The 27,590-nt window shown below is 35.3% G+C and overlaps 1 protein-coding gene across 1 annotated transcript in view; it reads left to right on the top strand.

Annotated features, from left to right (window-relative positions):
* The first annotated feature begins 9,096 nt into the window (after positions 1–9,096).
* The window catches only part of LOC141435551 (uncharacterized), a 32,499-nt gene continuing 14,005 nt past the window's right edge, over positions 9,097–27,590 (top strand). The window contains exon 1 of the mRNA XM_074098262.1: positions 9,097–9,150. The gene's annotated coding sequence lies outside the window, so the exon portion shown is untranslated. The remainder of the gene's footprint in view (positions 9,151–27,590) is intronic.

Raw genomic sequence — 27,590 nt, 5'->3', positions numbered from 1 at the left:
CATTCTATACTACCCACGGGAAAACACCTAACCGCATCGTACATCATTACATTTAAAATTACTCATTCAATTTATTTCCCTTGCACTTTCGCATTAATTTACGAGCAATCGGAAAGTCCTATCCTATTACAAATCGACGCTGTCCTCTCGGAGGTAACGAAGGCTTTTCATGACAGAGGAAACTGGTTTTCCATACATCCCGTGTCTTGTTATTTGAAATGCAAATGCTCGTGATTACCATTCGGAAAGTTCCGTGGGCTAGAGCTAGGATTATGCAACTCGGTCGCGTAGTGGCCGTGGTTTTTTGTGCCTCCCTTGGGAACGCTGAGGTAATATTTAATGTTATTACTCTGGTAATATATTAATATGATCACCCCGGGTGATGTTTAAATCCGGGACGTAATTGATGTGTTATTAATGTAATAACACGCGACACAGTAGATTGAACGCCTTAGGACTTTAAGAAGACAGTATTTATGATTTTGTAAGAGTAAGAGAACTAGAGACGACAGATTTATTTGAACTTTCTTTCTACAGGTAATGCCACCTTCATGTACACTATTTTCAGCTTGTATCCGTTGCGCAATTCCGTAAAGCTTTGGATTTGACATCAAATAAAAAGGTTTTTTTTTTTTAAAAAACGTACTAAGAATTTTTATAAAGAGAAACGTATTAGGTACTGAATTAAGTATGTATTACTAAGGGAACGCTATCTCCGGTAAACCTCACAACGTCAACGCACTACCACGCCCAAGATTTCTCGCAGCGCCATTGAACTCCCAGCTATCTCAGAATTTCATAGTTAGCTAAGCTGTCCTCAAGCACCATCTTATCCCCCTACATGGGAATCAAAGATACTTCAGGATCTATTTAAGGACCAAGCTGTGCATTGGGGACATGCTTAACCTAAGACTGAGGAAGATACGTGACTAAATTTTGATGAGTATGGATAGGTTTCATATTGCCTTATAGGTTGAGTTAAGACATGGAATGCGTTAGTTAGGAAAATGAAGATCATTAAAGTATTCCAGACTGGCTTGTCCTTTTGTGAACACGTAAAAACAATTATGTCTTCGAACCAAATCTAGCTTCTCTTGGTCCTGCAGGGCTACAACGAAAGTCGAAACTCGAAGTTCGTATCGTACCGTCCCTCTCGCTCTCGTATTAAATAGTATAAGTGTCAGGGACCGCACGACACGAACTTCGAGTTTCGAGTTTCGTAGTAGCCCTGCTGGAAGAATTTATGAACGTTACTATTTTATATGGCGCATTTACGGCCGCAAAACTGGATAACATGCATACTTATCAATCCTTAGAGGGACTGTGCATCGTCCGCTCGTAAAAATACGTATAGGTAATCAAGGTAGTCTCTCACGCTCTGAAGTCTACGCACGCTTAAGTAGGAAAATTATAAAATTATAAGTAACCATGATGCCATTAATTAGCCATACGCCCTTCTATTTTGAGGGAGCGACAAAATGACAGCCAGGTTATTTGCCCTGAGCCGGTGTAGTTCATAATTGACTTCCGAGCGGGTTCCATTTAGACTCAAATTATGAATACTACGCGTAGCATTTAGTTTAATTGGCTGAGCTGTTTATGTGTACAGACTGACGCAGTTTGCATTAACGCGTCATACACTGAGCCATAATATATATCAGTGATTCCAAAGTGGTCCAGGTACCTAAGACTTGTCTACGTAGGCGTGAACAAAAATTCCATAAGATGTTAATGCCGCGATTTATCTGCTTTTGATAGTAAAGAGCAAAATGTAGCATAGTTTTAATAAGGCATTGTTTAAGTACCTAACAAGTAGATATGCGACTGTGTCCAAACTTGCGTATTCATATTACGTAAATTTCGTGTACTGTTCAGACTTGCAGCGCATGCTAATGCTTGTTCAGATATTTTACAGAATAAAATGTAGCAGCAGGGGTCTACCGAAACCAGTAAAATTTTGAATTCACGATAAGTTACTACTGATATATTGATATACCGTAAGGTAGGTACTGAAATATATATTATGCCTAAGTGCCTAGTGTATACATACACGACAAATATATCAAAATATATTCATTAAACTCGTTGCTATTCTAACAAGTGTACGATTTCAATACGTATCTACAGAATATTCCATAGTGAAATATGAATTTATTGAATGTAAATAGAATTAGATTTGATTTGAAGTTCTTCAAAGGAGTATTTTGATGCAGAATTTAACACATCAGTTAAGTAAGTAGTCACGTCAGAAAAGGGAGATTGTCTAATACCAGAAATACGAGTAAAAATATATCGTAATATACCGGTCTGAGTCTGTGAACTCTGTCAATGTCTATGGAAGTATATATGAAAAAAATAAAAATTGCCCGGGGCCCGGCGGACCCCAAACTAGGCTGAGCCTGTATCTTGGGACCCAGCGAGTCGGTTTACATTATGAGAGATTTCCTTATGTACTTACTATATTATTTATGTAAGTATGTACGTATAACTCTTGTATATAAAACACGTGAAATTAAAATAAAGCAAGAGCAACAGATGTACAAAGGATAGGTAGGGGGATATACATTATAGCTCAGTATGTGACGCGCTTTACGCTTAGCGTGGTTCATTCATAGTCATAGTACTTCGTAGTAGTTTCGATTTGATGAGATAGTTCAGATTAATGGTCTATCTAACAGATTTGGTGTGGCCTGTTGGCCTGTAATACGAGCAAAAAATTAAAACGTAAATCGTCCTCGTCAAACTGAACAACATTAGTTCAGCGACTTTTAAAAATAATGGAGTCTTTGAATTTTCCTTTTTTCATACAAATGAAATACTGCTATCAATGTACGTCATCCTAAAACACAACTGAAATCGCCTGCCACGCTACAAACATCAAGCATTTTGCTTTACATTAGTACTTCTTCGAATAAACTTAAAAGTGCAATAAAAATTAGAAAACTACTTAATTATTTTTAAAAGTCGCAGATATAATGTTGTTTAGTTTGATGAGATGATCTATGTTTTAATTATTTGCTCATATTACAGGCCACACCCGGTACAGCGCAGGTAGGTACACTACTTATGTGTAGATGGTAATTTGCCATTAATTAGATCGGTATGTCGATACATAGGTACTCGTTCGTAGAGAACACGACCGTGTGATAAAATATTGACAATGCACATATTGACTGCCATAACTCAAAGAATTTCGTCGCTGAGGCTGGCCCGGTCATTCTTTTTTTAGACGATGCACTGCTTGGAAATCTTGTACTGTGACAACGCTCTCTCTAGCTACCTGGGTTGATTACATAACTATGTACCATATAATATACCCTTGATGATAAAAGTGAAACCACTTCCGACCGGCTTCTGTATAATTAATTTCATGGCATATTGATGAGACCGATGTGAGTGATGTACCTATCAGGTAGTGCTTCTCACATCGTGTTTCCAAACGCTTTTGCTATTCAATGCTTGAATGCATTTTTAAAATTAATGTCTACGAAACGGCATGGTGATAAAGCTGTCTTATCCGACTTACGTTTATAGTTTCTCATCTCATAAGCAATCTACAAAGCAACCCTATAAAAAAAATATGTCTTTTCGAATAAATAGGTGTCAATTCTTAAGTACTGCTATTTTTTGTAATTTGGACTATACCTTTTTTTTGCCCGCAACAGTTTATTATTTAAGAAGCGATTGATTCATGTTTGTTTTTTAAACACTAGCTCTTTTTTCACCAAACCAAAAGTGCACATGCATAAACGTGACCAATTCAAACTGTCTTTGACTATAAATTTTCATTGGAAAGGAAATGCTAATAATACTCGTAATCAGGCTTACTTTACGGAAGACACCATGGAGGATTTCTAGATCTAATGTCTAGTCTAGTACTAGACACCGCATTATCGTTTCATAATTTACAGATATTTTATCATCACATATTTTACCATAATATGTAATGCAATGTCTTTGCCACGGATACTTCAAATATTTTCTCGCATCCATATTCAATCTGCTTTCATAATCATCATAACACAGGTATCAAACAATACAACTTTCAACAAACAAGTCGTCTTCTTATGTTCCCGCCATATTTGCGTGACAGCTTACACCATAGAGTAAAGAGTGGGTTTATTTAGACGTAAGCATTTTGAGCCGCGCTCGTACCAGTATCACTGTACACCACGCCTTAAAGTGATCGTGAAATTCTATATTGTCTAGCGGATAAAAGGTATCGGATTGCTGATAAACACGGATCCCATGACTCGGGTGGTCAGGAGTTGTTGACACCGCTCTCATTGCTAACTGAAATTGATAAGCTTATCTGCTAAATTGCTCACGGCAGGCACGATGGTGCATTATTTATTATTTAAATGTATAAGGGCTATTTTAAAATTTAAATGGAGTAGGTTCCTAAGAGCTTAACTATCGTCATTCGATTTGATCTTCCTTAACCCATGTATATAATGTAGATTCATATTTTAGCATTCAATCAAGTAATCACATTCAAAACTCACGGTGGTTATAAAAATAACTCAGCGTTAGCAACACAAAAGTTGGCCTGCTCTACACATACAAAATTACCTATTGCTTCGTAAATTTGAGGGCCAGATTTTTTGCCGCTCAGTATATCTCCTTACTAGAAAGAACGATTATCCTCCTTCTCGAAGGCGTCATGTTCAAAAGTTTTATTTAGTTCATATTTTAATCGGTTACGACGACTCTCTTACCTTTTTTATCGCGAATAAAATACTTCCTCACTTATCTAGGATCCGGTCTCGGTTAATTCGCATGAATCACCGGTGAATCGCGCGTAATCAACTGTATTTACCAACAATTCTTAAAAATACCAGTTACAGTATAATTAAATTAAAGTTTTTGTTCTTACAACATTATGAAAGCTATGAATCATTCATAGGATGGAGGTAGACAATAGAGAATAGATGCAGTGCAATACGTTGCTTTTTTTCAAGTGACATTGCAGGTTACAAAGTTTAATTTACATATATATACCTATAATAAGATGTCCGAACAACAGGGAAAATGGGGACTTGCAAAGAAAAATGGGTCGCAGCACTAATACCGATGCAGTCTCCCAATGTGTAGTTTCATTTAAACGGTTCCGGTTCCGGTCAATGACGAACCATTAATGGATCAATTCAGTGGATTGGAGACGTACTTTACTTGTGTATTTATAAGGAGCCGGATTATCTGAAATCAAGCAAGGTTTAACTCTAACCTAACACTCAAATATTCATCTTTTTGATAGGCTAAAATTATAATGCTGTACCCCTAATATGTAATTGCCGTAATATGAATCCGCATAACTGATTTGGCATAAAATAATTGTGCATAACTTGCATAATTATAAAGAAGCATGACACTTATTTAGGATACTGATGAATCCGCATAATTGAAATATGCATAACATTATTAACTTAAACTGTTATGAAATGAATATGCATAATTTTATCAATTAGCTTGTTCAGGGTAAAACCGACTCGGTTAGGTTAGGTTCTGATGTTAGGTATTTTTTCATAATAGCCCAATAACAGATATTCTCACATAGTAGTTCACTTCGCAGATCTAATTGAATTGAGTAAATAAAACAATAACCATTTTACTCTTAGTAATAATTTTTCACTTAATGTAACACTTTATATGTACTTATGTATATTGTTCGACTAATGAAATTTTCAATTTCATTAAAAAAATCATTTTATATTTATACTCTTTTATACTTATGCAAAGTAATGTTATGCCAACTTATATTTATGCTAATGTACATTATGCGTATTCAGTTATGCGAATTAATAATTATGCGAAATAACGTTATGCCAATTTCAATTAGGACAATTAATTTATGCGAATTAATATAGACCCGTAGTAGGTACTTAGTTTAACAAGCGTTCTTGATTGATTATTTAGCGGTTTCAACTGAACTAAATTGTTTTATTGGTTTATCTTTGAATTTACTAAATCCCTTAAAAGAATGTTTACGAAAAGTAACCTTTTCGTAATCTCAAACAAATTGTCTTTGAACTCCATTTACAAAATTTCTATTATAATCTTGTCGTGGGAGGGGGGGGATTCCCTTGAATAAGTCTACGTCCAAATAACCTGGTCTTGAGCAGTTCCTCGCTCTATCAGATAATACTTAGGCTCTTAAGATCAACATTACAGAGCATTCCTTACGAAACCTCGTTCGCGTTGGATTGCTTCGCAAATATTAATTTATTCAGTCGAAGATGTCAATACCTCGGTGACTCAGAGTGTACAGTCAGCAGAAATAAAATGATTATATATTTAACAATACAAACACACGTTGACACAACGACACAAAATCGGAGACATATAGCACAGCAAGAATGTCAATGATAAATCTTTTTATTTCTTCTACTGCTTATGTCCCGTTGTTAGTTGAATAAGATACTATAGAACTTCGAACGAAATAAAAAATACAAAATCATGAAACAACAAAACAGAATACTACTCACACCACGGTAATTATTTTGTTTTCTTCTTAAAATTACTTTCTTTTCATGCCATCTCATTTATCCAAAGGATTAATATTTTCGTAGAACTTTTGCCCATATGCACTTATTCTTTACTGGTAAGTCCAGTTTTTTTTGAGTACCTACGATCTGAAGATTCCCTGTTTTGTGATTTTGAAAAAACACTCCATCTAGTATATTCAGCAGTTATTCTTACAATTGGTTTGTATCACAAAGGATGATAAAACTTACAGGGTTAGAAAATCTAAATCTAATATAAATGCATGCAATCAACTGTACTGAACGCACGCGCACCCTGTTCCACTCTCACGCATCTGCATACAATTGCACATTACAATACCCATTACAGCGACATGTTTCTGGTTACGAACTAATTAAATTTGACATTATAATCAACTGGTTTAGGAATGACCCATATTACTCAGCTATCTTAATGAAGAAAATAATCTGAACGCACAAGACATGGTTATTTAATTTAAAAGATAATTCTTTTTGTGTGTCGCTACACTCTTATGACACGGCCGCACGTGGTCTCGGTTGAGAATCAGTAGTGAACCTTCTCGAAATCTTTCTTGGTAAAAAACTAAAAGACCTCTACTAATTTGTCGTAAATTCTAGCAAAATAATTAAAGCAATTAATATAATATCATTTTTTGAAGTATACAAAAAATACTATTGCCAAGAAAAAACAACTTTTTTTAATGGTCTGTTTTGCGTCCCTCTGTAGAGTCAAGATTTCTCTGATTCCACATTGTTTTTTTTTTAATACGACAGCGATGTATCGAAATACTTTTAGCAGTAAAAGTAAAAAGTAAATTAAAAATTAATATAAATATTGGTATTTAAATAAATTGCCTCAATACACAATACAAAACTAAAACGCCCTGTAAAAACTCGGATCCTTATGAAGTATCTTTAGGTATTTCCAATACAAATAAATAGTCACGGTAATGTAATCCACCATTGTACCCAAGTACAAATTGACGATAACCGATGCGTCAGTGTCCAGTCCATAGGTATAAAATCAATAATAGTCGTACTCTTTAGCACATCACTTACAAATTACTTAAAACAGGTAGTTAGTTTGTTTGTAATAAGACTAATAAGTTCTAAACTGACTTAGTTACTTACCTATGTCGCTTCAGAGCAAACAAAAGCTTAAAAAAAGGTTTAAATGTAGAGGCTGTAATCAAAAGTATATACTTTACGAGGAAACACCGTTATAATATTTCGATAAAACTAAAAGGGTTGTTTTCAACAACTGTAATTTCTTAATTCATTACGAAGATTACGAAGACGAAGACAATAAAAAGGTACGGTGTGTTTATTTATTTCTAAGAATGATGATCAGAACAGTTTTCTCATGGTTTTTGCATCGATGCTGACTCTACTTGTGCCAATCTAACTGACTGACATGACATATAGTGATATAGCGTACTTACTGCGCGTACTTGAAACTATAAACATCTTAAAGTAGTTATTGAAGTATAATTTGGCATAAAGAAAAGCTGTCAGATCTTCGACAGCCATATCGTTAAAACTCAAACAGTTACTTTACTATTTATTAAGAAATAAATCAAGAATATTTTATGTGTAAACGTTATCAAGAGTCTGTATAGTAGCATGAGATGAGACTCATATAAAGATGCGTAAGGCATTCTGGATTTAAAACTTAACCATAAACAACTCTTCAAGTTTTAAAAAAGTTTAACGCATTTAATAGAACTGTTACTGTCAGTATGGAAGAGGCAAAAAGCTTGGAATCTAATCTTTATAGTCAGAGGAACAAATACGCAACCCTTTTATGGTAGGACGGTGGTAAGTGTTCGTTTTTCTAAAACATTTCTATCAATCCATACTGAGTTAAGCGGCGATTAGCAATTATAATTAGAACAAGCACTGGATGATTGAGGAAGGCATATTAATGCCAAATATGAAGGCTGTAGAAAAACTAGAAAATTGTGTTAAAGTACTTACGGTGCTACAGATAAATACGTAGCTCTACAGACTACTCTACATAGAGAATTAAAAGCTACAACATCGCGAAACTGCAATATTTAAGGATGTAATTAGATCCGATTTGAATACTGAGAATTTGATCCTTTTTATACATTATATAATATATGTAGTACCTATTCAATAAAGTGCAAAATGGCACGGTAGAAAAATAAAATTGACGCCTTCATCTAAATTCCTTCGTGCTGTATTTACTCTATCTAGGTTAAATCCAGGTACTTCTGGCAAGTTCAAAGATCTCATCGCATCACTATTATGGGACACACATAATAAATTGTTTCTTCCTCAAACCTTATTTACCTTATTTAGCGGCACCTTTTTTGACGGCTGCACGATAAAAACACAACTAGTACAAGCCCTAATGATTAGGTGTTTTTAGGGTTCCGTACACGAAGGATAACAAATAGAGCCTTTCGGTACGGAAAAAAACAATAAAATCCCATCAAAATCGGATCATTCGTTTAGAAGCTACGATGTCACAGTACACAGATAGACACGTTAAAACTTCACCCGTCTGTTTGTATCGGGGATAAAGAGGGCATCATCACACCAGCTAACACCTTTAATTTCATTTCAGGTTGGACGGGTATCGGCTTCCGTGGTTTCGGGAAAGCGGCGTGTGTGAAGAAAGGTCAGTCACGCACATTGATTGTACTTTACATAACTGCATATACTCTTTGTAAGGAAACAGGTGTTAGAGTAAACTAACCAAAGCTGGAAGAATATCGAAGTTGATTTAGCAAGAACAGAGAACGGGGGCACGAGCCGGAAGACGAAGCGTTGGCAGGCCTCCCACTAGATGGACTGACGACATCTTGAGAGTCGCAACTCGCAGGCAGTCGATGGATGAGTAGCGAGTTTTCGTTCATTGTGGCGTTCTAAAGGGGATGCCTTTGTTCAGCAGTGAACATCTTCCGGCTGATGATCACTGAAACTAAACCAACTTAACTTAAAAATATTCGCACAAATTTTAATGGTGAAATATTTCTATTTATTTGACGCTGCTTATTTGTAACGCTTAACGCGAATAATAGAATTAGCAATGCTTCTACGTATATCAAATACAATTTATAATTCCCAAGCGTATCTATGTCAGTTAGTTCATAATTTAATTTGTCAAGGCATGTTTACACCAAGCGGAAAAATTGGTTCTACGCTTTCACTAACTACAGAACTCTATTTATCGCGAAATTTTACTTCAGGTATGTAAGAAATATTCACTAGGTAGTTCATAAAAAACGGAATAGGACTAGGCCATTCATGGTTAGTCCCAAAGTAAGTAGTAAGTAACGATGCTTTTTACGATGCCCTGGGTCAGTTGCCGGCTCTTTTGAGGATTAGATACGAGTATGAGCCGAGTAGGTACTCGTAACAAGCTCTATTTTGAAATTTTTGCCGTCACAGTCAAATATAAAGGCCGCAGACACATTAAAATGAGATAGATGGATAAAACGTTTATTTGTTACTGCAAATAAACTCGTACCTCATGAATAAAAATAAGCTGGCTGGCTGGATAAAAATAATACCACGTGATTCGGCAAATTATGGGTGATTGTACCTATATAAGTGATACTCGTAAAGGGAAAGACATGGAAAAGAGCGAAGGATTCTGTTGAACTTACAATCTCTTAGATGTTTATAGCCAACTGTCATAGACATCGGAATGTCTTAGTCCAGTGACGTAATCAAAATCCTCGTTTTAGTTTTTGTCTACTAAGTAGTTCTTTCCTAGTTCTATTGAAGCAAACCTTAAGACTAGAATTACAGAACACAGTTCCCAGGATGCTTGCCGCATTTCCGTCACTCTGCGAGGCTCGCCTTTGGGTCTGCTAGTCTGGTAGAGCCAGCTCTACGATCGATCGCGACAGACGGCGAATTTATCTGTTTTATGTTTTCGTGTCGTACCGAGTATTTTGTTACAATGAGAACCAAAACTATACCGTAGCAAACATAGATGAAATAGTTTAAACTTAAATAGCTGCCGAACCCGGACCGACTGAAGCTTTCAATCGACAATCGAAGATATAACACATAATTGATATTAAATTGCCATTACAATAAGACATCCGAACTCCAACTTATGTAATGCACGTACGTATTCTTTTAAGAGCACTCAGACTTATTTATCACTTTCTAATAATGACTCGCAAGGAATTCCCACGGTTATAATTATGCTGCACTCAATCTTAATTAATAATTGTCTTGAGGATTAAAAAAAAACAAGTCTATATGTTATAGCGGGCTATTGTGTGATTAACTCTCCTTCTAACACAAAATTCATTATATTTGCTGACACATATTTTTTCGTTATTATAAGGACCATCATCATCATCATGAGCCCATAGAGCTCCAGTTGTTTCGTTTGGAAGCGGCATGCATCCACCGTGAACCCGCGGCTTAACCAGGCCATCCGTCTATCTCGTTGGTAGACGTCCTAAGCTGTGTTTATAATAATAACGTCAAGGTTTTGAAAATAATCAGTTTACATTGCGGCTGCGCCCATGCTAGAAATATTTGGTCGCCTCCTCTGCACAATTTCTATTTTCTGGATAAGCTCAAGAGTTTTATGTGACTCGTGTGAAGGAAAGGTTATACTATTTTTTTGCTGAACTTGATTAAATGCCCCAGTTTTAGCAGCATTTACGAGTGAATCTTAACTAACAAGACGGTAGTTCAAAAACACATTGTATATTCGGACGTGAACATATCTGATATGTAAGAAGGTCCATTCAAAATTGCTTGAATTTTTGATTTGATTTTTTAATTGAGCTATACAATCTTCTTCAATAATTCGCGTATACATGTTACTAAACTAAATATACAGTAGGTTTACTACAAAGTAAGCAGAATAACCTGAATCGAAACATAATAATGACTAATATCAAAACAAATGTGCTCATGCACCTTCTTTGTAATGTTCTTATTATTACATTATCGAATATATAGCTTTGTTAATATAAACAAACAAATTATAATGTGGACTCACTCATACACGACGAATCCAATGCTACATACAAGAACTAGAAGGCGACTCCCTAGTTATTTTGATCCCGACAACTCATCTATTTAGATATACCTGCCTCCTATGTCGCTTCTGTTTTATTTTTCTTACAAAATCTCTATTAAGGTGTTGACCATTTTTTAAGCCATCGTAATCAAGACATGATTACACACATAATTATGTTTTTGTTCGGTGACGACGGTCCAAACCGACTACTCATCGCGTGCCGCTCGTCGAGTACCTCACCTACTTGATGAATTGTATTATTTCCATGGCAATGAACTTCGTACGCGGCTAAGTTTTCTGCTTGAATTGGTGTGTTCCGGACATGGGCCGTAATCATCTGTTTGTTTGTTCGCAGGCAAGAAAGCTTAAATTGTTTGATAACGTTACAATTTTGCCGATAAACACGGTTTCTTTAAAAAATATGTCTGTTTTGTTCATCTGCAATTAGCAAATTTTGGTAATCTTAATAGAGCATTTTTATATGTAGAGGTCCACAGTTAAGATTTGCTGTATAGAACTGAGCTTACCAAGGTTAGTCTGCTTTAAACATTGCCTATAAGAATAAGACACTATATGACTCAGAGACAAGCGGTCTTATTCCTTGAGATAAATGGTCATTCTCGGAACAAAATCTGACATTCTTACAACGTTATGAATGGATCGTCAACCATGACTCACTGTTTGAACCCAATGCATGGAGAGAGTGCTTAGTGACTTTGAAGTTCGAAACTTCGACAAAGTGCAATATACTGCCGGTACATGTATAAGTGAGTTGTGACCCACTGTGTAGTGTAGACTGTAGAGTCCTTTCACAGCGCAATGTATATAATGATGAGTAGAGTGTTCAACACTCTGCTCATGTTACTACTCGTGTTAATATGCATTAAGGCAAATATTCACTGTAGTAGTGAATTCATGTACCTAATATGCGTCTAAACTCCTCCGGTTGTCCCTTTTTCTCCAGTTATTACAATTACAGCGTAGTACAGCAGGATGAAGGTAGAAAGAGATGGTGAATGCGATCGCGAGCGTCTGCAGGTTAGACAATACGGCAACCGTTCGACGATTCTCCTGGCTTAAGCCTTTCTTTTCTGGCTTTTTTGTGTGTTCTTCTTACAATATTGACAATATTACTGGCCACTTCTGACTCTAAAACAATTTTATTGTTTTAGTAATTCCTCTTTAGCATGTTTCGTTTACCTTGAGCGTAACAAACGAATTCATATACTGTATTTAATACTGGTCGTGCGCTTTATAGTTGACTTAGGTACAGACGCCCAAACTGACCATTCTTGAACCTTATTACAACGTAACAAGCACAATAGTCAGATAGTGTTGGCGACCGTACATTCGTGCTTAAGAATGTCATTATCATTTAAATGTTTGCCGTAAATTGGACCGAGAGGCAGGAAAATGTCCCGAGTTAGGAGTTCTGTCCATTCGCTTATTTCTAGTATTTCCACGGCAATTTATCCTGTTTAAGTATAATACTATTTACGTTCTTAATGTGTCTTGTAGGAGTGTCTGGTAATTTGCTCCTCTTTAGAATGAATCCTTAATATGAAATTAATATTCTAAAACCGAGTAGATCGTGCTCGTGGTTTCACCATAGTAAATAAATAGATAAAAAGTTGTAGTGAAAAAAATACAACTTTTTCCTGAGTGGGTCATTATTCGATCATTTATTTTATTTGATTTTCGTGGGCACATTTTTGGTGACATGGTAGAAAATTTTGTTATAGTCTTCAGGTTATCTAGTAGAAGTACAGGACGTATAAAAAATAATCGAAAATTTTATCAATTTCTAGCCCATTCGTAAAACAAACGTGACCACGAAAATTGAGGCGGTTGTAACGCTCGCATAATAATTAACCTGACTATGGTACTTTTTCCTCTTTTACTATGCTGTAATAGGGAATATTACTGAAATTTTCTCCCGCCAGAGTGCAGCACTAGCACAAAACCCTAAACAATTTTTTGAGTATCTTAAATGCCTTAATATCGTATTTCTTTCAATTAAACTTTTGGAAATATAGCTCTATAGCTCTATCGTTACTATCAATGTAAAATACTTATCATGTTATTTTGTTACTACTAAGAATATCATGATTTCTATAGGTACTGATACTCTTTGGTCATGATCTGTCATGGCGACAAAATATAAAGAGAACTGACGTTATCATGGGTTTGCGCTAGTGTCGCACTCTGATTGATCTAAACTTCAAAGGTACCTAGTAACTTTACATTTTTCACTTCCCTCCTCTCTTTACAAAACTATACCCGCGCGGCGATGCGCGACTCGCGCTGAAGCCGGGACGCGTCGCAAAATTTGATATACATATAATAATTATAAGAAAACTGCTTATACAATACAATACAATACAATAACTCTTTATTGCACACCAATACAGTAAACAGTACAGAGAACACAAGTATATACATAGAGATTTTCTAAGGTAAGCAATAGGCGGCCTTATCGCTTCAGAGCGATCTCTTCCAGGCAACCTTTACAATGGACAGAAATAAGGAATACATTTTAGCAGGTGGTGCAATTTACAGTAGATTAGAGCTGTATCAAGAATACATAAAACTAACACATACAATACACATACAGAACAAATCTAAACAGATAGATAGGTAGATAGATACCATAACAACACAAACTAATGATAACATTCATACGCTTATTTATAGTTATAATTTCTTTTGAAAATTCTATCTTATAATGAACCGCAAAATTCGTTGCATAGTTTAGAATATCTAAGCGTACAAACATACCGAGGGACCGATGGTGGGGTAGCGACTTTGTTATTATTTAATTTTGTGCGTACTCACAGGATGAAAATAATTCTGAACTCATAATCCAATTGGAATTTTCCTTAAACTCATCATAATGACGCAATGTCAGTATATATCTGCCACTTTACCGGATGGCTGGCTGGATCCGTCCAATGGGTTATTAGTCCATGTATGGGATTGTATGACACTCCTATACATTGTGATCAAAGGATTCCTGTTGAATCTCCGCTTCCGTTTTTACATACAACAATTAATTAAGTATACAAACGCTTTTTTTGTAGCCTAGCCATTTAAACTTGACTCACATTATCACATTACATAGTTAGGTAATATTTTTTGTTTAATTGACCAAATAAATTTATATTTTTTTTAGGAATCTATTCTAAGTATCTCATAGAATGCAGTCTAAGCGTGTCACACCCGAATGTCGGCTAACGACAAAACATAATCACACCTTTAATTCCATGCGATGCACTTGCCGAAGTGCTAACGGATACGCGTATAATGTCACTTGTCTTTGATACGTAAATAATGACAGTTTGATCGCCGGAGGTGTCTATGGACGGAAATGGGCACTCGATTGATTTGCTAACGCTACTTTCTTTAGGGACGAGTCTACCGTGTGAATAATTTAAAAATGTCCACGTTGATTTCAACGGTAACTAGTTGTAAACGAAGTTGTAAAAAGGTTCTTGATTTGAATAATTTATAGGGTCGTGACATCGATTTACGTAAAAAGTTAAGCAATGTGCGTTTAATTTGGTTGTAAATAATTTTATTTCTTCATAAACTGACAACATTTGATGGTCACATCACATCGATGGTAAAGCTAACTAAATAGATACATCTACGAGTATAAGTACATTATATTACTTGGTATGACTTGAGAATGATTGAACAGATGTGGCCAATTTTGACTGTAAAATTAATTTAAAAGTTAGAATCATAATAGAGTTTTAGGGCTATCTAAGGCCAGAGTGAATGGGTTACTAGAGTAGAGAGCTATATCTTCTTCCACATCTGTACTTACCATCATGAATGATAGAGGATAATCAATCAATCAGTTTAATTTTTTTTCTATGGCATTTTCGTATGAAATCTAGAAGAAATACTTAATAAGTAACTACTAAGTTAGTGGGCAGTTGTACCATCAGCCAAATATAATATGGTCTACCACCCTAAAATTGATAATCGTTTGCATGTCACAAAACAATAATTCCAATAGACGTGTCTGTCAACTTCACTCACTCAACCAACTGTCTGTCGACTTTAGCAACATATTCATTTGATAGGAACTTTTTTAAAAATATATAGACTTATTTGGCTGATGGTACCTACCCAAATGTTCATAATGTATTTCTAAAGTTCAAATTCGGAACCACTCACGGCTTGTTCTTTACCTAATTCCTAAAAAAACTTTTATGGTCCTTACTTTTTTAATGCACCTTACTTTTTTAATGGCTAGGTGCTTTCCGGGCATGCCCATGACTAGTTACTTTACAAGTTTCACCTCATTACAGAGGTCTACTTAAACCATAGACAAGACAACACGCCAACATAACATGCACGACTCAACTGTATCTATGCGTCTTGCTTACGTAATAAACCGGTGAAGTTATAGTGTAAAATTAGATTTCATCCAATACATTTATTACAAAATTGCGTAAGTCACGAGATCTTAAAACATGCGAGAATTAATAGTTATGTCATAAATTGAAATAATTTTTTGATAACGTGCAGCGGAATCGTGATTTTTCTACTTATAATTAAAAATGAGTCAGTTAATTGAATTATTTAAGAGCCATTTGATCGTTAGAATGTTGTAAGTCAAACTAATGACGGTTGTTAAAATTTTTAAATGGAGTTAATTTTCATTAAGTGGAGCCGGTTGTGGAACTGCGTTCTTCGCTTTTCATACTGATCTAATAAATTTCATAATGATCTAGTAAAAAAACTTTTACGAAGAAAAACAAAGCACGTACCTACTTACGTATTCACTTTTCAACCTACGGAAATTTAGCTTAACCACTACTAGGTATACGTTATGCCTATCCAATTTATTAAAAGTGTAAACAAACCGATTTCATCAATATAATCTATAGTAGCATAGACTAGCGTAGAGATGGTGGAAAATTAGACATTTTAAAAATTAGCGGACGAATAAGCGATTTTTATTTACTTTCCTTAAAAATAAAAAATATTTACTGCTTTTATAACTTAATAAACAGTTTTTGGAATTAAATCAAGTATTGTAAATAATACAATAGACAAAAATACGTTGATCTATTCAATTAATAAATAATCGATTTACTGAACAGATTAATTATTTTGCACTAGGTTCTAGGTTTTCACATCACTAAATTCTATCGTCGGGTTAATGGCGTATTTGTTGGCGCTTGTCATAAATTGGATTGGAATACAATATAGTGCGTACTCAGGAATAGAGACTATTTAATGTAACGCAACGAACGCATAAATATGTGGCTTGCTTTTTTGCATATACGCGCGGGCACAACCCGCATTGCTTGTAACGTAATTACGATTGCCACATAGCTGCTTACATACTAGGAATATCAACATAGATAAGAATTTTATCCTTTTCCAACCAGTCGAGCACGAAAGAGACAGATACTGCTGTCATGCGTAAGATGAACACGTTGCGTGTAGCAGATTCCTCTAGCCATGTATCAGTTCTAAAAGTCATAGATCTTTCTTCCAGCCAGTGTAATAACGTCCAGAAAAACTTTGCTTCCTCGTTCGGTTTTCGAACGTAAGACAGCGACGCGGTCAAGCATGCCAGTCGTATGCTACGTGTTCGGAATTTAAACTGAGTCATCGGGATTCTAATGGCCGCCTGTCAACTTGGTACAATTAGCTTGAATTTTCTTGTAATGCCAGCAATACCAAACCCTAAAGAATCTATCAATGGGATACTAACTAAATCAGCTAATTCTAAGCGGAAAACATGTTAGTAGAGCATTTAAATTTGTCAAACAACGTCAGCAATGTTGATTTACTTGGCAGCCGGAACCCTGTAGAGCCATTTCTAAGAACCGTGTGCTTTTTGCAATCATTCCTAATTTTGCTACCTACCTACATTTGTAGCAAACATACTCCGCGACCGAGTTTCTCACGTACTCGTAAGTTAAAATTATTAAAAGCTTTTTAAAGAAAAATACATGATAGATTTAACTAAAATAACTAAATTGACTTCAATTAAAATCATGAATAAAATAAAAATTAGGTACTTATTCAAATCAATGTCAAAAAATACCAATTTTTAAATCATAAATTAAAATTGTAGTTAAAAACTAAAGATAAATATGAACCTAAAATTGTTTTGAATATTTACTTAACTCTATCTATCTAAGTAGGTACAGAGTACAGACTAAGTGCAGGCAGTGGAACCACTGTAATTTTTCATCGAATGGCATTTCGTTTTGTAATTTTTCAAAAATATTCTGTATGCATCTGTAAACTTTTGCCATATTGAGATAGGAAATCTGTGCAGTTAACCGCCGATATCCGTTCGATGCATCAGTTTGTGATCTCTCCAGTCTACTTGCTGCATTCTATGAATAACCTGGTAATTGCTATCAACTAGAACACCTAGTTAGCGTTACTGTGCTGCAATGCTTAAGCCGTAACAAGTATTCAATTATCACTGGCTGTTTATGACGCATCTTCGTGTGGTATGGAAGTCGTTTTAGTATTTATTTAGCTTTATCCCGCGGGTTCGCTGTGGAACATTAGACATTCTATAGCCAATGTTTAATGTTCCACGAGAGCCCCTATCTCATAGTTTCCTATCTCAAGATGAAAGAAATTAACTTCGTTTAACCTGTTAAATGTTCTCCTATAAAGTTAACGGAAATTTCAGAAATAACACGATGCATAATCTATTAATCCTCAAAATAATATATTTAATATAATCTAATGATCCTCAAGGAATGGTTACTTACCAAATTTTAAGTCTCTAGTTTCAGTGATTTAATTGGGTGCCTTATCTGTCAGCAGCAACGACACTCTTTTTTTATGTATAGATAGATACCTACTACTAGTTTTCGTCTGCGACTTAATCTTCGAAGAACTCCTAAATCACTATTTCCTTAATTATATTAGCACTACTAAAGACGTGGTGTTCTATTAACGTATCTAATTCTTAAGCGGAGAGCAAACCTGTTACTCTACTTTCCATTTTCGCTCTGATTTTTAGGAATAGTATCGCAATTCCGACACACGCTATTAGGCTTCAAAGCTGTTACCAAATCGTTCCATTCCGCAATAGTTAAAAGTTCAAATTTAATGCTCGTTACTTAAACCTCTTCTCTCTTCTCTTGCATTATACCTGGAGGTTCACATTAACATGAAGGTACCTACTAACTACATAAAATATTATAGGTACATACGAGTAGGTACACAGTAATGCCAGTCTGGGTTTCATCTTGTATAGCACAAGTCACATTATCTTTTATAGAAATGCAATACCCGTCCAGAGTAGAACACAAATAAAAGTTTATATGTGTAATCAAATCAACGTATAGGGTTGCCAGGTGTCTAACTTTAGCCGGACATGTTTGGCTTTCTACGGACGTGTCGGGTCTAATATTTTCTCGACCAGCCTGTAGGAAGGTACAGCTTTTATTAGACTTTTTGTCTGGCTGCCGTGTGAGTCGAGAGCGAGAAATTTAGTTAAGATTAGGTACTTAAGTGTTTTGTATATAAGAAATATTGTCAGGCTTCCAAAACCTATACATGTATATATATGCCCAGCTTTTAGGGTAAACTGTCCGGCCAAATTAAGTGCCAATTCCGACGTTTGTATTTTTGGAACCAGCAGCGTGATTTACCTACGTAGTTATGATGTTAATTTTTAACTAAGTTTTATTTGGTGTACCTAATATAATCATAATCATATTAATCTTCGAATTCATAAATGGCAATCCGGCATTACCACAATAATACCCAACCGGTATTATTGTTTTTGTCCTCAAACAAGATTCATAAATAGGTATATCGATGCTATATCCTTGAATGATTGGTCTATCACACATCTCAGTTCCGTATCTCGTTCGAATATTTAAGATAAGATATAGTTCTATTGGAACAAAGAGAACGAAAGTACATACAAATACAAAATCATTTATTTGCTCAACACAGGTAATTACGGTACAGAGTACAATGGGGTGTTAAGAAAAGAGTTGTTGCTCTACATTGCGCCGCAAGGCATACAAATTCTAGACTTAGTCATTGAAGCATAGCATTGTATAAGAAAATGCTTCTGTCTACATTGATAGGTATGTGAATGAAAACAAAGTTTTTGACAGTAGGTACACAAGAAAAGAGAATTTAAACTACGTGTAGGTTACGTTTTTTTTCATTCCTTATTGTAATGTTAAGTAACTTAACTACCAACTCTAAGTGCCGTAAGATTTCTTTTGCTCTGTCATTAAATTTGTGATCAGTGTCGTTATATGTTCAGATGTTAGTGTAGCTACTATGAGTTATTAATTTAACGTTTGCTGTAGGTACAGTTGTGTAAACTGATATAATTGATGGCTAAAAGAAATTCCAATGAGCTTAGGAATAGGCTTGTGTCAATGTTTGATTTATTTTCAAAATATGCCTTTTCCTTCCTAATCTCATAGTTAAAGCCAGTGAAGAGAAGGAGTATGTAGTGGAAGCCTTTTTCGCCCCCGGAAAATGACTCAACATGCTAGTTAACTGAACTGACTATTTATTAACTGACTTACTTTATACTAACTTATTTCTAACAAAGTGCAATGGTAAACTTTATGTAGGTATACATATGTATTTGTCCATAAGTAGGGTATCTCTGAAACTACAAAGGTACTGACCGGATAGAAAAAATCTTTCACTGATAGCAATCTATTACTATTCCAGATTAACATAGGCTAGGTACTTTTTTCCTGATAAAACGTTAATGTCCCGAGACACTCAGACAAAGTTGCGAGCAACAGCTAATCCTTAGTAATTTCTATTATAAATGCGAAAGTAACTCTGTCTGTGTGTTACCTATTCACGCCTAAACCACAGAACTGATTTAGATAAATTTGGTATATGGAGATAATTTAGGATATCTTTATCCCGAAAAATTGCATAGTAGCTGCGGGATAGCGACAAACAAATTCTTGGCAGAAAAAGAACCAGGTAAAAGCTAGTACCTGCTAGTACTAAGTACCTACATTACTTTGTAGAAGTAGAAAGTGAACAAATTCAATTAAGTATGCAAAAACTACTCGCACTTAAGTCAGTGCGTTATAAATCTAAAATCTAAATTGATTGATTACATATCAACTCCATCAAATAAGCATATTTGCTAACGATAATTTGCTTTCCTAGAATGATGTTACCTAATCAATACATAGAATAACAGTGTACATAACTCGCCGTATTTATTAAATCTTTTAACAAAATACAGGCCCTGATACAGCCTTCAACTTAAAAATCTGTAGACAAATACGAAAAATAGCATGCAAATTCATATCACTGTTAGATTAATAACAAGCTTACATTCTTTGCCAATTGCACTTGCACTCTCATTTTACTATCTACGAATCTATACTAAATTTTACGTCAGTCCGATCATTAGAAGGAGGTGAAATAACAAGATAATAGGTAAATCAAATTTTATAACAAAAAATTTAACCGACTACAAAAAACCATGAAAATATCTTCATTGCCTTCATCATCAGTTCTGACACTTCACCAAATGATGATTTTCAAGAGCAAATGCACGAGTTACTACTTAATATGTCCAATTTACTTTAGGTGTAGGTACCTACAACATTTGAAGAGTTCCCTCGATTTCCTTAAGATCCAATCATCAGATCCTGATTTGGTGCTTACGGGACCTTAGACATTCCTAGACGAACGCAAAAAAAATCAAATCGATTCATAAATGACGGAGTTTTGAGGTAACAAACATAAAGAAAAATACAATCGAATTGATAACCTCGTCCTTTTTTGAATTCGGTTAAAAAGAGGTAAGAATAAAAATTATAACAAAAAATAGAACCGACTACAAAAAACCATGAAAATAATTGTCTACCAGTCTGAAGTCGGTGCCTCAGCACGAGCCAGCAGGAGTGGACCTATAGTCGTCTACGTCACGTACATACGAATACTTATTTATATATTAGGCTTCAATCACTCCTGCTGGCTCGTGCTGTGGCACCGACTTCAGACTGGTAGAAAATTATTTTCATGGTTTTTTGTAATCGGTTCTATTTTTTGTTATATATTTTTGTTTTCACGCTTTTTAGTATAAATAATCTAATATTCAATAGTTTAATGTCAACTGTTCGACACCATTTACGAAAGATTGCAAAATTTTTCAAATTGGTTCGCAAATGACGGAGTTCTGAGGTACAAACATTTAAAAAAAAAACAACCGAATTGATAACCTCCTCCTTTTTTTGAAGTTGGTTTAAAAGGGTGCAGTGATATCTTGGTTTCGAAGTTAAGATTTGTTAAATATTACTTATTTGCCATAAAGGAACCGGAAAATTGCACCAATGAGGAACCGTTTCCTTGAAAAGTGAACGCGTAACTTATAATCTTTTGAAAGTTTTCCAACGTCAACGATATCGCAGCTAGTTTCAAGCGTATAAATGTCCAATTAATGAGTAAACCTGGGCGCGCTATCTGTTGATAGCGTCAGTTTTCACTCTCTGGAGACCAATCGGTAGAAACGATCACTTTTCCGGTCGCAAAGGAAGTGCGTTCCACAAATTGTACTTTACCAAGAGAGATCTAAATCGAGCTTGGCCACACTGGTTCCATATGTTCCAATATTGGCTCCGAAATCTTAATCTTCGAAACATAAAGTATCGGTGGTTGGACAGGAATATTACATAATAAGAGAGAGAATAAAAATAATAAAAGAGAAAAGTCTGCGAATCTTCAAATAATTCCCTACCATATCGCTATTCTTATAAGTAAGTTGCTACACTCTTGACAGAGTGGTTGTGGTCGTTGGTTCAGGATCAGGCGACTTTCTAGAAAGGACGACAACTTTCCTGGAAAAATAATGTGGAAAAATAAATTTCCTCTTGTCTTCCACCGCAGGGCTGGAGTCCGAAGTTTGTAGTTGGCAATGAGGGTTTTCACAGAGGCGAAATATCGCTAGATGGCGTTGTATCGTGAGGTCCGGTTTAGGTTTGAAGTTTGCTTGCGATTAGCTCATTTAGCTAATCACGAGCAAACGTCAAACGAACTTCACGATACTAACGCCATCTAGCGATATGTCATCCATCTGGCATCGATATGTCTAGCGATAGGGTGCTGCTCACTCTCACATCAGGTCCCTTAAAGTCGCCTTTGACAACACCCACGAGATGAGATATCTCCGTCCTATTCTAAAATCGAGTTAAGCACAGACTTAAATTATAGTCTGTCGCAATTTAACCAGCAAACACTACATACTCTAGTGCATGAGAAGCAGCCCATGGAAAGACGTTTCAGCAGAATCGCGCAAACAAAAAGAATCGATGTTAATTGCGGCGTGGAATCAATTGGCTTTGTTTGTGTGTAAGTAGACTTGTTAAATTCTAGGTGAACGTATGTGGACTAATTGGTTAACTCAAACCGCTTTAGGAGATGTTCAATTATAGATTTTGCTGGGATCAATCATGGATCAATAAAGAAACCTGGGGTAACTGTAATTTCTGAGTGGATCCTGAACTTCACGTATGTATATTCCGGTGCATTATTTTTGGCAATGCTGGTCTTTCTTTAAATGATGGCAATACTTGTAAAAAAATGGCCTGCAAAATAATTTTGTACGGTACTTAAAACAAACATAGGAATATTCTCCAAGAATCTTCAAATCTACAACATGTCCACAGTTTGCAGTTTGCAGCTTTAAAATAACCTTTCCAGGTATACCCTAAAACCCTATCTCAGGAAGCCTCTGCTGCCTTTATCAATATTTTTTTTTGATAAGTGCGGCAATTGCTGACTGCAACAGGTCTTCTACCGAGTGACACATACGAAGTTGTCAAAGGTATAATTTAATCATGGCTTGAAAATAGGTACAAGATAATACTTACTTAGTAAAATAAAAGTAAAGATAAATACCTAATACAACATTATATTACAATAGTTTAATAATTGATCACACGTGTGCATTCCCGACGAATGATTAACTCTCCGCGTTGAAGCAGGGACAAAGAGCATTCCTTCGTTTACTGGGTGACGTCATAAATTTGTACCTGAACAGCTAAACCAAACTTGTACTTACTTAGATATGTCATCATCATCATATCAGCCGTAAGAAGTCCACTGTTGGAGATCGGCCTCCCCCATAAACCTCCAGTTGCTTCTGCTGGCTTTAGCCAGATCATCAGCTTGCCGAGAACTTTTGGGTTCCAACAGCCCTCTTGAAATAAAACCCTTGAAATGTACCAAATCTGGCAGCTGAAGTTTGTTAACATTTAGTTCATTATACAAACCAAGTAGGTATAACGTAGGATGACTATATCCATTGGTTTTAATAATAATCATTAGTTGTAATTAATTAAACAGTTAAATAATTACACGCAACTATCGATCTCATCTATCTAACTCAATTTAGGTTGGTTATTTTTTTTTAACTCCTGTTTACGGTCATTTCAAATCCTAGTGTACAATCTCATTTTTTTATGAAGAGAGTAACAAACAAGCAAGTGTTCCACCTGACATAAAGTGAGCACCACCGCCGATAGAAACCCACAACACCAGAGGAATGCAGAGATGCGTTTCCAGCCTGGAAAGCTAAGATAGATGGAATATCTTATACTTATGCCAGTAATTTCCGACGAACTACCGTCTGCTGTCTTAATTCTCTATGTCGGAACACAACAGCTAGGACATGAGGAAATTACGGAGAAAACTAATAATTATACCTTTTATTATGTACTTATGTTAGTTTATTACATCACTTGTCCTAGTGAAACCCATGTAAATATCAACAAATGCAACTAATATATGGAGTGTGAGTAACGGTACTTACCTAGGTGTTTATAATGCGTCAATTTTTTGAAGGAAACAAAACCCTGTCAACAAATTACACGATTGATTACTAAACCTACGAGTATAATGTTTTTGTATAATGTGTAGTCTATTAATATGTTAGTACATATTTTAATATGACATCATGAACCATTAATTCAATAATAACAAGATAAGGTTAGCATCACTAAAATTAAAATATATATGCCAACGATCAGCACTAAGCTTCATCAATAAGAACTTTTTGACTTGTTTAATCAGGGCATTAAATAAATAGTTAGGTAAGGTTAGTGGCTCCGAAGTGGTAACGTTTCGTGTGCTCTGCCTACCCCATTTGGGAATACAGGCGTGATGTTTGTGTGTGTGATTAATACATAAAATAAAGCACTAAAAATTTGCTCTATGGTTTTCAATTTCCATTTTCGATTTCTTTTCTGCCGCGTAACCAGCCAGTCCTGTGTCATAGATAGAAAAAACAAAAAGAAAAATGTCAAACGGTTGGCGTAAAGCCGTCCATACACGGGCTGACATCTGCCTTTGAAGAAGCTTAAGTAATCGTTAGTTGGTAATTGCTGTTATTCGCAGCTGCCTGGCGGTTAATCTAAATGTCAGACTGTCAATTCATTGCCAATAACGACTTACAAGGCCGTTCCGTTTATACCAGAACTGGATTCAATAGATATGTTGACAGACCTGATGCTCCAGTTTAAGTCACAGCAAATAAACAGTTTAAATATCAATCACTACCCACCGCGATTTAACGGGCCTCTTCAGGCGTAGATTCTGTTTTAATAGAAATTTCTTTGGAATTAGGTAATAAGTCATAGACTAGGCCAAAAATAAATCTTAATTTATTCTAATAAGACATACTCGTAGAATATGTACCTATAATATTAACGAAAAGCAAAACTAAAAGAACTGGTTGACGACTATAAGTTAAGTATAATTTAATTATGTACTTTTTATTTACTAGTGGTAGTAAGTAGTTGTGGTTGAGGTGGCGAAGTAGCAAGGTGAAAGTTTGCAGTTCATTAATAAAACAAAGTAACGCCTAAATCAATTACCTTACGTGGATATGTTTTCATTCATCATCGTCATCATCATTTCAGCCGTAGCGTCCTGCGTCCTTGCGTAACTGTTGGACATAGGCCTCCAGTTGCTTCGGTTGGAAGCGATCTGCGGCACATCCACCGCGAACCCGCGGCTTTAACCAGATCATCCGTCCGTCTCGTTGGTGGACGTCCAACGCTGCAGTTTGCGCTGTGTTTTCATTAGAAACATGTTATTATTTACAATTGTAAACTACCTATAAGGAAACCCAAACGTTACGGTTGAACACCTTTGCCACGTGCTTTAAAAAAAAACTGCCGGCGCGTGTCTCCGCCCGCGCGTTTCATTTTTTTCACAGTAAACGATGTGTTATCGACCATATGCCACAGACGCGTGCCCTATGCCATTAAGCGCTTGCAAGGATGGCAGCTTACAGTCGCTATATGGCTAATTGCTCTTAATATTTATCTACCTTACGTTACGTATAATATGCAAAATTTACGTAAAACTGCTGTAAATACTCGTTTTATGTGATACAATTTTTATAAAAACGAGGTTATCGTAAACAAGTTAAGCGCATGGTTAAATAATAGTCAATAAAAACAATTACAAATTACGTAAACGAAATCTTAACGACCGTTCGTGAGTCGTTTCAGTTTGTCATTGATCGAAAATCAAACCGAATTCCATATTCATATTTCGAACGTTAATTAAAGTTCTGTGTTGACTGCCAGTTATTTCCAGCCAGCACATTAGCGTGTATATAATGTTTATTTAGATTGCATAAAATATCTGCATAATGTATTTTCGTATGTTACGGCTTATTAGATTATCACCTTTTCGTCCGTTGCGTAACTTTTTAAACTTTCACTGGCATTGAATATTGGGTGCGGAAGTCCCTTCTTAAGCATGGAGTATGGAATGGAAACAGTATCGAAATTGGAACAGATGTTAGTAAACCGGTACGGGACTTTGGGAATGCGTACGATAAGGGGAACATACCCACTTAGATCCTTATAGGATGATTTAAAAAAAAGACAAATTTGAGATATTTTTTATTTTCTTATTTTCGTGTTCCACTTAATTTATGTACATACTTATGTTAAGTTAATGATGATTCATTACGCTTGAAACAGCGTCACGTAAGTTATGTGAACAATAAAACAATGCAATACATACATATGTTCATGTTTAATCATATGTTAACTAATTTGTAACGATAATAATAAGCCTTCAATTTGATAAATTAGCTTATTAAATGACGTGCGTCTTTTGCCAAACAGAATAATATTATTTAATACAGCCAAAATAGAAAATACATATTAGCGCCGTATTTGTATTACCTAGCTATGACATGAAACTCAACCTAACTGTTTTGTCTGATTGATATCACCTACCTAAAATTATGAACATGCGATTATATAGTGTATTTCTCTCATTAATATTATATAATTTTGTTTTTTTATTACTTTAAATAAATATTCTTTATATCTTTTAGCAGATACATACATATGTATTTTGGTTTCAAAGTACTTAATTAGGTACATAAATACAAATTTACATTACCCTTTTTGTTACTCTGTATTTATTTATTTCGTAAGTATGTGAGTATGAAAATACAATGACATAGATTCTAGACGAATTATAATTTATTTATTTATTTCATTCTCTCTTACATTGGGTAAGTACTTACACTTATTAAAAAAAAACTAGATCATTAAAATAACTATCCATATTCTACATAATATATGTCGCCAGTTTAAAAAAAATATGAATAAAAAATTCCCACCAGCTTATCAAAAATAAACACGCTGTATAAACCGTGGCATCGGAACCCCAAGGGCGGTAGCGGTGACCCCTTATTAAAAAACTTACACCTGGCCGTAACCATGGCGATCCAATCACAACCGATGACACTCACGCGCAGATCGATCGACATGTAACGGTTTTCTATTGCACGCGTTTGATATAATATTTGCGTGTCGTACCGGAAGAGTTTTCACTGTCAATCGTGTCCATTATTTTAATAAATTCTTTGATTAGAATATTTTAAGTTGGTCTTTGAAAGCGGAAATACGTATGGAGAAGCAAGAGAATCGAAAGTGGGCCACGTTGGATGTTGTTTATAGCGCAATTGAAAATATGTACAAAATATTGCATCGTTAGGTATAATTTTACTCGATGTTAAACAATGGATCCCG

The sequence above is a fragment of the Choristoneura fumiferana genome, chromosome 15 (genome assembly GCF_025370935.1).
Source record: "Choristoneura fumiferana chromosome 15, NRCan_CFum_1, whole genome shotgun sequence".
Classification (NCBI taxonomy): domain Eukaryota; kingdom Metazoa; phylum Arthropoda; class Insecta; order Lepidoptera; family Tortricidae; genus Choristoneura; species Choristoneura fumiferana.
Note: the sequence above shows the minus strand (reverse complement) of the source record. Positions and strands in the feature narration are given on the sequence as shown.